The 12,733-nt window shown below is 36.7% G+C and overlaps 1 pseudogene; it reads right to left on the bottom strand.

The window, feature by feature from the left end:
- Positions 1–1,068: 1,068 nt before the first annotated feature.
- On the bottom strand, positions 1,069–1,476 carry LOC129035690 (large ribosomal subunit protein eL31-like; annotated as a pseudogene).
- Between the last annotated feature and the right edge of the window lie 11,257 nt (positions 1,477–12,733).

The following is a 12,733-nucleotide window of genomic DNA, read 5'->3' on the forward strand; positions in this document are numbered from 1 at the left end:
ACAGCATGGTAACTATAGTTGATAATACTGTATTGTATACTTGAAATTTTCTGAAAGATAGAAGTTTATACTTACACTAGAAAGTTCCTTCTGCCTTTAGTTATTCCTAATTAGACATTCAAAACTGATTAATATATAGCTTACAGTGGCGCCATCAGAGCAAGAAGAAATTAGGTTATTAACCTTTCCTCTGAAGTCTCCACAATGATATTAAATTTTCAGGTAGCAGATTTCTGGATTGATTTTCTTCTCTCACCACTTATTTCAACGTCTAACTATACACTTTATGACTCGGGCACTAATATCTTACTTGCAATCCAACTGTGGTTTTTCCTTCACCTCAACATAGTCCTTGGGACACTTTTTAAAAGCCTTTAGTCTGAGACATAGGCCCATTTGTAACACTATATGCCACATTCTCTGCATCTGTTCATTTTGCAGGGTAAACTTGATGATCACCAGCTATTCTTAGCTCTTGACAATATAAAAAAAAATAAAAGTGCAATTATTTAAATTCATAAAGGTATTGATTTCTTTTCACTCTTGATGCAGACTTCAAAAGATTCCATGGATCAAATATCATCATAACCAGATATAACATGAAGCATAAGAATTATATATAATTGAAGTGGTTTAATTTCCAATACTCAACAAAAATTCAGGAAATAAAACTAGTAAATTCATTCACATGGGCTGAAGAAAACAGAATGCAATATGCCCTTTCTACAATTGGGCCCCTCTCTAGTTTTCTGCACTCTAGATTTCTCTCCTGCCACCCTCACCTACCCCGTCTTGCATTCCACCTTCTTAAATTCCTCTCTCCCCTTCAATTAATCTCACCCATTCCTGTTTAAAGGAATACCTAATTTTATTGTGCTTTGCATTTTTGTGCTTCACAGAGAATGCTTTTTTTTTTTTTAACAAATTGAAGGTTTGTGGCAACCCTGTACCAAGCAAGTCCATAGGCACCATTTTTCCAACAGCACATGTTCGCTTCGTGTTTCTGTGCCACATTTTGGTAATTCTCACAATATCCTTTAAATTTTTCTTTTTAAAGGCAATTTTATAACTTTATTGGATGTATTTGATGATCAGCAATTAGTTCTCATCCACATTGACTGTCTGTAGATTTTTGAAAGTGGTAACAGGTACATAAGTAACCAAAGGATAGAGTTTATCTGGTGAATCTTTATCCTCATTACGTTTTCTGGACAAGCACACACGGATACAATATGGGACATTCCTTATTCCTTTGGCCCAGACAGCTTTGTTGAGCCTGGTATCAATGCGCATATCTGGAGTTCCCATCTCCTTCATGGAAAATTTCCGAATCCCTTTGAGTTCCTGAGGGGCACGCTTCTTGGAGCCCACTCCATGGATGCGCTTGTGAATGTTGATGGTGTATTCTCAGGCCACCACCCTGCTGGTGGCAGAATGGCCCTTTTTCTTCTCGCCTCCTTTCTTTGCGGGAGCCATTCTGCTGGGTCCCAAATTTTTCTTATTATTATATCTGTTAGGGTGATCTCTGATCAGTGATCTTTGGTGTTACTCTTTTAGTTGTTTGGGGGAACCACAAACTGTGCCCATAGAAGACAGCAAATGTAATTGATAAATAATATGTGTTCTGACTGCTCCACCCACCTGCCTGCCGTTCTACCATCTCTCTCTCTCTCCTTGGGCCTCCCTATTCCCTGAGGCACAACAACACTTAAATTAGGCCGATTAATTACCTTACAATGGCCTCTAAGTGTTTAAGTGAAAGAAGAGTCACACTTCTGTCACTTTAAATCAAAAGCAGAAACGATTGAGCTTAGTGAGAAAGACATGTCAAAGGCTGAGATAGACGGAAAGTTTAGGCCTCCTATACCAAACAGTTGGCCAAGTTGTAAATGCAAAGGAAAAGTTCTTGAAGGAAATTAAAAGCACTACTCCAGTGAACACATGCATGAGAAGAAAACAAAATAGCCTTATTGCTGATATGGAGAAAGTTTGAGTGGTCTGGATAGAAGATCAAACCAACCATAATAGTTCCTTAAGCAAAAGCCTAAGCCAGAGCAAGACCCTAACTCTTCAATTCTATGAAGGCTGAGAGAGGCAAGGAAGCTGCAGAAGAAAAGTTTGAAGCTAGTAGAGGTTGGTTCTTGAGGTTAAAGGAAAGAACTCATCTGCATAACATAAAAGCGCAAGGTAAAGCAGCAAATACTAATAGAAAAGCTTCGAGTACCCAGAAGCTTCAAGTACCCAGAAGATACACTAAACAACAGATTTTCAATGTGGACAAAACAGCCTTCTATTGGAAGAAGGTGCCATCTAGGAATTTTATAGAGAGAAGTAGTCAATGCCTGGTTTCAAAGCTTCAAAGGACAGGCTGACCCTTTTATAGAGGAAAATGCCTCTAGTGACCTTAAATTGAAGCCAAGTGCTCATTTACCATTCTGAAAATCCTAGGGTCCCTAAGAATTATGCTATATCTACTCTGCCTGTGCTCTATAAACAAAACAACAAATTTACAGCATGGTTTATTGTTTTTTATTTTTTTTTTTTTTGAGACAGAGTCTCGCTCTGTCGCCCAGGCTGGAGTGCAGTGGCACAATCTCGGCTCACTGCAAGCTTCGCCTCCCAGGTTCATGCCATTCTCCTGCCTCAGCCTCCTGAGTAGCTGGGACTGCAGGTGCATGCTGCCACGACTGGCTATTTTTTTTTTTTTAAGTAGAGATGGGGTTTCACCATGGTAGCCAGAATGGCCTCAATCTCCTGACCTCGTGATCCGCCAGCCTCAGCTTCCCAAAGTGCTGGGATTACAGCTGTGAGCCACAGCGCCCAGCCAGTTTATTGAATATTTTAATCCCACCATTGGAGACCTACCGCATAGAAAAAAAAAGATATCTTTCAAAATATTCTTGCTTATTAACAGTGCACCTAGTCACTCAAGAGATCTGGTGGAGATGTACGAGGAGATCTGTGTTGTTTTCATGCCCGTTAACACAACACCCATTCTTCAGCTTACGGATCAAGGAGTAATTTTGACTCTCAAGTCTTACCATTTAAGAAATACATTTTGTAAGGCTATAGCTGCCATAGATAGTGATTCCTCTAATGGATCTGGACAAAGTAAATTGAAAACTATCTGGAAAGGATTCACCATTCTAAATATCATTAAGAACATTTGTGATTCATGGGAGGAGGTCAAAATAGCAACATGAGCAGGAGTTAGGAAGAAGTTGAATCTAATCCTCATTAATGACTTTGAGGGGTTTAAGATGTCAGTGGAGGAAGTAACAGCAAATGTGGTGAAAATAGCAAGAGAACTAGAATTAGAAGTGGAGCCTAAAGATGTGACTGAATTGCTACAATCTCATGATAAAACTTAAACAGATGAGGAGTTACTTCCTGTGGATGACCAAAGAAAGTGCTTTCTTAAGATGGATCTACTCCTGGAGAAGATGCTCTGAACAGTGTTGAAATGACAGCCAAGGCTTTAAAACATTACAAAGTTGATACAGCAGTAACAGAGTTTGAGAGGATCTATCCCAATTTTGAAGAATTTTGAAAGAAGTTATCCTCTGGGTAAAATGCTATCAAACAGCATCTCATGCCACAGAGAAATCTTTCGTGAAAGCAAGAGTCAATCAATGCAGCAAACCTCATTTTTGTCTTATATTAAGAAAATGCCACAGCACCTGAATCACCACCCTGATCAGTCAGCAGCCGCCAACATTGAGAGAAGAGTATCCACTGGCAAAAAGATTATGACTCACTGAAAGCTCGGATGATCCTTAGCATTTTTTTTTAGCAATAAAGTATTTTTTAATGAAGATATATATACTTTTTTACATATAATGCTATTGCACACAATATACTACAGTATAGCCTAAACATAACTTCTAAATGCACTGAGAAACTAAATCATTTGTGTGACTCACTTTATTGCAATATTTGCCTTATTGCAATGGTCTGTAACTAAACCCACAATAGCATCAAGGTATGCCTGTATAGACCCAACTAAAGCCCAAGCTGCTAGATATTTACAACTCAAATGCCATATCTTCCAAAGCCTTTCTAGAGTCAATCACTTAGAATTAACCTCTCCTCTTTTGCACTTTCAAAATGTATTGTCCATACCAGAATTAGAGGTTTTATCACATATCAGAGTGGGGTTACTTATATTTCTTTCTCATTATTTGTGACTCTGACTCAAAAATTTACTGTGTGTCATTTTTCTTTCTCTCCTAGCACCTAACACACCACATGCCCAAATAAATGTTCAAAATGAGATGGGATGTAGCTTCCAAGAGGGGCAGTTCTACAGGCCCAGGTTAAACTATTAGTAATGCAGCTTTTCCAAAGGCTAGTGTCCTATCTGCAATATAGCACAATGTCTCAAGCCCACAGAACCCCAAAAATGGGGAGAAACTGTCCCTAGAGAAATGAAATAGAGAAGTAGAAAAGGATGTGGGATCCAGTTAAGGGACACTCCAGCAAGAACAAGGAAGTACTCACTCTCCCAGAATTCCCTCAGATACCCCATTCTTGCATAAAGAATCTACAACTCTGCCACTGTAGCTGCCCTAGTTGAATGTGAAGTGGTAAACCATGAATATCCCCCACCACGTATACTATAATAAAAGCATAAGTCATGTTGAAAGTTCTTCCATATATATTACCACATTCCATTCTTAGGTACATGGTTAGACAGGCAGGGTAGGGTATTTTTTTAATTTTATAGATGAAGAAAGACAGTCTCAGAGATTAATTTTCCTAAGGCCACATAGGCTTATAGTTTATGGCAAAGCTGAAACTGTAATTTGGGTCTCTTTAACTCCTGTTTCAAAACTGGAGGTGCCGACTACACTGCCACTGTGGTAGGAGTGAGACTTCCAAGCCATGTCTACCATTTACTATTCCTACTCCAGTTTGGGCTGGGATGGGGAGGGCAGCAAGGAGCTCCTGATGTGGAAGCAGGGAAAGTTCAGGTGAGGCAAGGAGAGGCAGGAGGCAGCAAAGGGACGAGCCCTGGGTGTTGGATTTATTATGACTAGCAAATTTGGATTCCTGTAGAAGCACAGAATCTTTTCCTCTAGAAGCAGAAACTTTGCTCTTTTAAGACAAACCTTCAAAGATCACCAGTAATGAGAACTACCCAAGTCAAGCAAAAGCGAACGACTCTATGCTGGGGTGCAGGAATGACACAGCTCCTGGAACCCATTCAGAGGTCACTGTTTCAGTGAGGGCGGAGAAGGGACTGTCCACTTCTCAGGAAGAAAGAAAAAGTCAGGGTCCTTTGAGGTCTCAAAATAGGTAACCTCAAGACATTTGACCTTGAGAGAAAGTGCTATCTCTTGACTAAAATCCAGGATGTCCAACCACAGACAGCAATGACTTTTTATGAACAAGGCTTGCTGACAAGTAAGCTTAATTCAATGTTGTGACACAGTATGGGAATTGTCCAACTCCTGTGGCGATATGATGGTAGGCTGGATAGGAAGGATGTTCCAAAATAGAAGGCCAGGCTATTCATAAAAACTTTTTGACTCTTTGGCATTTGGTATGAAAAGGCAGGTGTACGGGGAGGAGTATGTATATTAGGCCAACAGGTAACAGATGTAAATAATACATTTGAAAATGAGAGAGAAAATACTTGTTATTTGTACATAAAATTTACTAAATGCTAAATAAGTCATCAAAGTGAGTAGGTGAAGAAAAAGTCAAAAACTAAAAATGAACTCTAAGAAGAGCCCAAGAAATCTATAGTTTGAGGGAAAAAGAAAAAAGCAAAACAAAATGATGTCAAGAGATGAATGAATATTGAGAGGGGAGGAAAAACAGCAAGGCTCTGCTAATATAAATACCTGGTCATCATAGAAAGATCTTTACTGTTTAACCTAAGTTATAAGAGTACTGCTATGGTCTGAGTGTGTCCCCCACCAAATTCATATGTTAAAACATAATCTGAAATATAGTGGTTTAAAAGGTGGGGTTTGGGGGAGGTCATGAGGTCATAAGGGCTCCACCTTCATGAATAGAGTTAGTGCCCTTATAAAAGCAGCCTGAAGAAGCTTGTTCACCCCTTCTACCATGTGAGGACACATAGAAGGTGCTGTCTGTGAGGAATGGGTCCTCACCAGACACCAAATCTCCTGGTACTTTGATCTTGGACTTCCCAGTATCTAGGACCATCAGCAACAAATTTCTGTGTTTTATAAATTACCTAGTGTAAACTATTTTGTTTGTTAATAGCAACTGGAACTAATGAAGACAAATACCATTTCATATTTTGTTTTATATTAAGTATTATTCCCTTTTGCTCCGGTGGGTTTAAAATGTGGGCCGAGTGCAGTTACTCACACCTGTAATCCCAGCACTTTGGGAGGCTGAGGTGGGAGGATTGCTTGGGCCCAGGAGTTCAAGACCAGCCTAGGCAACATAGTGAGACCTCGTCTCTACAAAAAATAAAAAATTAGTCAGGCGTGGTAACACACACCTGTAGTCCCAGCTCCTCAGGATTGCGTGAGCCTGGGGAGGCTGCAGTGAGCCATGATCATGCCACTGCACTCAGAATGGGCAACAAAGTGAGACCCTGTATCAGGAAAAAAAAGTACAAAAAAGTATGGCTTTTGAAATAGGAAATCTTAATAAAATATGTAATTTATTGGAATGTTGGGACTATAGATAATTTTTAAGATTAAATTGTTCTAATATTGTTTGGGATATTTATGTGTGAATGTATTTACATGTGTGCGTCTCTATATATTTATATAATACACATATATTTATATATAAGTATATAGAATATACATTTTACTATTTAATAAATTGTATTGTGTATATTTAAGGTATACAACATGATGTTATGAGATACAGAGAGTAAAATGCCTACTATAGCAAAACAAATTAGCATATTTCTCTTCTCACATAGTTACCCATTTTCCCCCACTGTGGCAAGAGCAGCAATATTCTACTCATTTAGAAAAAACCCTGACTACAATACATTATTAGTAACTGTAATGATCATGTTGTGCTTTAGATCTTCTTACCTGTTCATCCTATATATCTGCTTCTATGTATCCTTTGACCTACATTTTCCCATTTGCTCTTCCAACCCCAACCCTGGTAACCACTGCTTTATTCTGTATCTGTATATTTGACCTTTTTTGTTTTAGATTCCACTTCGAAGTAAGATCATGCAATATTTTTCTTTTTGTGTCTGGTTTATTTCCCTTAGCATGTCTTTCAGGTCCATCTATGCTGTAGCAAATGGAAGAATCTCCTCCTTTTTTTAGGCTGAATAATATTCCATTGCATATACCTACCAGTTTCTTTATCCATCCATTCATTAATAGACACCTAGGTTTTTTCCATAGACTGGCTATTGTGAATAATGCTGCAATGAACATGAAACTGCAGATATCTTTATGAGGTGCTGATTTCATTTGCTTTGGGTACATACCCAGAAAAGGAATTACTAGGTCATGTGGTCATTCTATTTTTAATTTACTTAGGAGCCTCCATACAGTTTTCCATAATGGCTGCACCAGTCTGCATTCCCACCAACAGTGTACAAGGGTTCCCTTTTCTCCACACCCTCACCAACATTTGTCTCTTGTCTTTTTTATAATAGCTATTGTCATGGGTTTGAGGCAGTATCTCACAGTGGTTTGTATTTGCATTTCTCTCATAATTAATGATATTTAGAACGTTTTCATATACCTGCTTGCCATTTTTATGTTGTCTTTGGAGAAATGTCTATTCAATATATAACAGGTTATATGTTTTATCTATATAAACAGGTTATATATTTTCTTGCTATTGGGTTGTGTTAGTCCTTTATTTTTTAATATTAACCCCTTATCAGATATATGGTTTTCAAATATTTTTCTCCAATCCATAGGTTGCCTTTTCACTTTGTCAGTTGTTTCCTTGGCTGAGCAGAAGCTTTTTAGTTTAATGTAGTCCCATTTATTTATTTTTGCTTTTGTGGACTGGGCTTTCAGTTTGACGTCCAATAAATCATTGCCAAGGCCAGTGTCAAGGATCTTTTCCCCTATGTTTTCTTCTAGAAGTTTTATGGCTTCAAATCTTGAATGTAGGTCTTTTACCTATATTGAGTTTATTTTTGTGTAAGATAAGGGTCCAATTTCATTCTTTTGCATGAGGAAATTCAGTTTTCCTAGCATTATTTATTGAAGAGACTATCTTTTCCCCATTGTGGACACTTTCTTCTTGTCAATACATAAATATATTCACATAAATATATTTATAGTCCCACCATTTCAATAAATTACAAATATTAATACTTCCTATTTCAAAACTTAGTTGATCATATGTGTTCAGATTTACTTTTGGGCTCTTTTTTCTGTTCCACTGGTGTATGTGTCTGTTTTTATGCCAGTACCATACTGTTTTGATGACAGTACCATACTGTTTTGATTACTATAGCTTTGTAATATAATTTGGTCAGGAAATGTGATGCCTCCAACTTTGTTTTTATTTCTTAGAATTACTTTGACTGATTATTTGAGGTATTTTGTGGTTTCGTAAGAATTTTAAAGCCAGGTATGGTAACACACACCTGTAGTCCCAGCTACTCGGAAGGCTGGAGTAGAGAGATCACTTGAGCACAGGAGTTAAAGGTTGCAGTGAGCTATAATCATGCCACTGCACTCCAGCCTGGGTGACAGAGCAAGACCCTATCTCTATTAAAAATAATAATAATAATAAAGAAAAAAGAATTTTAGGATTATTTTTTCTATTTCTGTGAAGAATGCCACTGGAATTTTCATAGGGATGGATTGAATTTGTATATTGCTTTGGGTAAGGTGAACATTTTAACAATATTAATTCTTCCAATCCATGAACATAGAATATCTTTCCATTTATTTGTATCCTCTTCAATTTCTTCGATCGATGTTTGATAGTATTAACTGCATAGGTCTTTCACTTCCTGGGTAAATTTATTTCCAAGTTTTTTTGATACATCATAAATGGGATTATTTTCTTGATTTCTTCTTCAGGTAGGTTATTATTTATGTAGAAATGCCATGAACTTTTATATGTTGATTCTGCATCCTGTAGCTTTACTGAATGCATTTATTAGTTCTAACAGGTTTGTTTGGTGAAGTTTTGAAGTTTTCTACACACAGGATCATTTCATCTGCAAATTGAGATAGTTTTACTTCTTCCTTTCCAATCTGGATAACTTTTATTTCTCTGTCTTATCTGGTTGCTCCTGATAATAGTTCCACCACCACGTTGAATAGAAGTGGTAAGGGTAGGCAACATTGTCTTTTACCAAATCTCAAAGGAAAATCCCATTAATTATTATGTTAGCTGTGTGTTTTTCATAAATGGCCTTTATATATAATTATATTCATATATTATGTATAATATAATTATATATAAAAGTATATACTCATATATTTTCTTTAAGAGCACTGGCAGAGACCTAGAGATATTCAGCAGGTTGTGAACTTTAGGTTCACTAGGCTAAACAGAATAATAATTTGGCTAAAGAAAGAAATTGTTGGGAAGGATAATTGGGTCACTGTAAGGATTATCTCCTGACTGGTCCAAAAAAACAGATGCAGGGAACTATTAAAAGTGGCACCTTGTCTTCACCCACCCCCATCCTTGCCACCCTCAAATGTTAGTCATTAGGAAGTAAAGTAAGAAAGAGCCAAGCCAAGCCCTTCAATTCTGAAGAGGGGTATTTGGAAAGTCATAGGCCATGACTAATTAAAACAACCCAATAGAAAAACCACCACCTCCTTTCTGATAAAGGGGAAGAAATTAAAGACTTATATACAGGGTCTATTATATATTGAGTATGTGTGCACATGTATGTGTTTTAATGCAAAGTTAAATTAAGTTCTAAGTCAGACAAGTAGAACCTAGAAGCAAATTTTTGACCAAAAAGAAGTCAAAATGAATTGTATTTTATCCAGAGAAGTAAATCTATTTTTATTTATTGTTACTTCTTGACTCTTTAAAAAAGAAAAAAAAAAATTTGTTATAGTTTTCTGTTAAAATCAGGTATAAAATAATACTGTTGAAATAGAAATTCAAACCAGAAAAGAAGAAAGAAACAAATATTCTGACCACAAAGGATAATTCAGTTACTGTGATTGAGCTCTACGCATGGCCCCAAGCTTCTTGGCAGTCAAGAGCAAAAGGAAAACACAGCGAGTTATATAATATCAGTGAAAGAAAGCACACAAACGCTTCAAAGGAGAAAACCTTTGTTTCTGGTAATAAATTTTCCAAAAAGCATTCACTGCCAAATTAAACAATAACTGATAACAGTTGAGGTCTTATGGAAGGAGTTGCTTGTATTTGTATTTCTTAAAGATTACTACATTTTATCTTGACTGAAATTTATTATTCAACTCTAACTTATGAGAAGCTAATATGTATGCTAGTAATGGTATAATTGTATTGTTGTGGAAAAATGTATAAGAACACGGACAATATGTTAAAGTCTTACTTTCTCCCAGTTATTTATAAGCAAACTTTACAATTTAATCAAAGTCAGATGCCAGTCCTTGGTGGCATCCAATAGAACTGTTTTTCACCTTCAAATCTACCAAGGGATATAAGGAACTGTCACTATCTTCATAAGTAAGTGAGCATTCAAAAAGAATCATCGTGACAATGGGATTTTAATGTAGCTTTGATATTTTACTATAGTCCAAAATCTTGGGTGGGGGTATAGTGGGCTTATTTCCATTTTAATGCCAAATGTAGGGGAATGGGTTTGTTCTTGTTTCATAGAATGATAGAGAGAAATGTCTCTACAAAAGTGAACATTGGTACATGGGGAAAGATTATAGAAAAGATTAAGGAGTGAAAGATAAAGGCTTTTACCAAAAGACAAAACAAGAACATGCAGATATCAACGAAAGGCTGCCAACAGACACTTAGGAAGGACGCAGGAAAGAGATACGGGCAGATTTTCAAGGAAAAGATGAATTTTAGAAAGAAATGATGAAAATTGCTGAAAATCCTGCTTTAAAAGCAGTACTAAAGAACAAACAGAAAAACAACTTACAGAGACTACAGGAATTCTGAGATTCAAGGGGTTACTTAGGGTCTAAGGAAAGGTGCATAATGGTAGAATATATATCATGTTTCTATTATGTGAGAACAGGAGTAATTACACCCACATGAGGAAGCCTTGGGAGTATTGCTGCCACAGTCAAATAAAGTAGGAAGAAAAGGAATCCTGTAGGTAATTCAGTACAGAAATAAGGAAAGATAAGACAGAGATGGTGAAAAGCAGCACCGTGGTTAATTCAGTACAGAAATAAGGAAAGATAAGACAGAGATGGTGAAAAGCAGCGCCGTGGATAAAATGAGCATGAATTTGGAGTTATACTCCTTGGATGTGAATCCCTTTTTTGCCACTCACTAGTTCTGTAATAGGAAACAAGTTATAAAACTTCCAGCCTCAGTTTCCAGAATTATGAGGAAAGTGAAAAGGAACAATGTGAAAAATACCTAACAGTGTATTCCATAAGGAAGATTATTGATGCATTTATAGAGCACTGAAGGCAGGGTGGGAGAGAGAGGAAGGAAGGGAAGAGAAGGAAAAGGATCCCTGGAATCTCTACTTAGGGAGCCTATAAAGAAATATAGAGCCAGGGAGGCCCAGGCTGCAGTGAGCCATGATAGCACCACTGCACTCAGCCTGAGCAATAGAGTGAGACCCTGTTTGAAAAAGATAGGAATAAGAAAAAGAAAAAGTATAGACAGCCAAATAAGATAGAGGAGAAAGCCCATGCTGTTATATACCATTAGAAGTCTTAGAGTGGAAATGACCCTAAGGGCTTGTTGAATTCAACTCCCATTTTGTAGATAATTAAACTGAAGCTCGAAGTGGTACTAGCTCAAGGTCACACTGCAAGTTTTCGGTAGATAAAAAGCCTATCATCATTATTTTAGAAAACAAAATTAATGTTAGGCAAGGTTGGGTGGTTTATCTGTGGCCATAAATAAGGAATGAGTGTTAGCCCTGGATGGTCTAAATTTTCAAAACTTATTATCAGAATTTTTTACCTGCTTTTGGCCTAGTCACTAAAAGATTGTCTCCTAAATTTAATAGATAGTGTTTCATATTCTAATTAAATGTAACTATAAATCTGAAGGATCTATTGAACATTTTGTTCATTATAAGACTACCAAGACTGGGCATGTAGCTCTTTGGAGTACGTAATTATTACCTGCTTTGTTACTTTAACCGCTGCCTCTGAAAACAATTTAGTCCAGACTTGTCAATTAATACCGGAATCATTAGTTTTTGGCAACCATGGCTTCTTGATACCTTTTCCTCTATTCTAGCCAAATCCTGGTAGTTATAATCACAGAGATTCTTTTCAATGTTCTATAACTGGGTTGTCATTTTTAAATTGTAGCCAGAAAGAGTATTTCTCAAAGGAAAAAGAAAATATTTTTTTAATGAGGAAAATAAATTATATTCCAGCCAATAAAGCATATTGTTGAGTGTGTTTCTTTGTAGAGAGTATAAGCATATGTTTCAGTTCTTTCTTTTATTGTTGCAAACTTCAAATCACTAAAAAAAAAAAAGTACTTGGAATGTGATTTTAGTTTTTGTTTATTTTTTCATCAGCATATACAACTAGATATACTCAGGTTGATTTCATCTTAGGAAAATGTCAAAGGTACTTGGTTTTACTTTTTAACCACATTTCTCTCTAACTAGATGTATTTAGTCCCTTTC

The sequence above is a fragment of the Pongo pygmaeus genome, chromosome 3, assembly GCF_028885625.2.
Source record: "Pongo pygmaeus isolate AG05252 chromosome 3, NHGRI_mPonPyg2-v2.0_pri, whole genome shotgun sequence".
Lineage (NCBI taxonomy): Eukaryota > Metazoa > Chordata > Mammalia > Primates > Hominidae > Pongo > Pongo pygmaeus.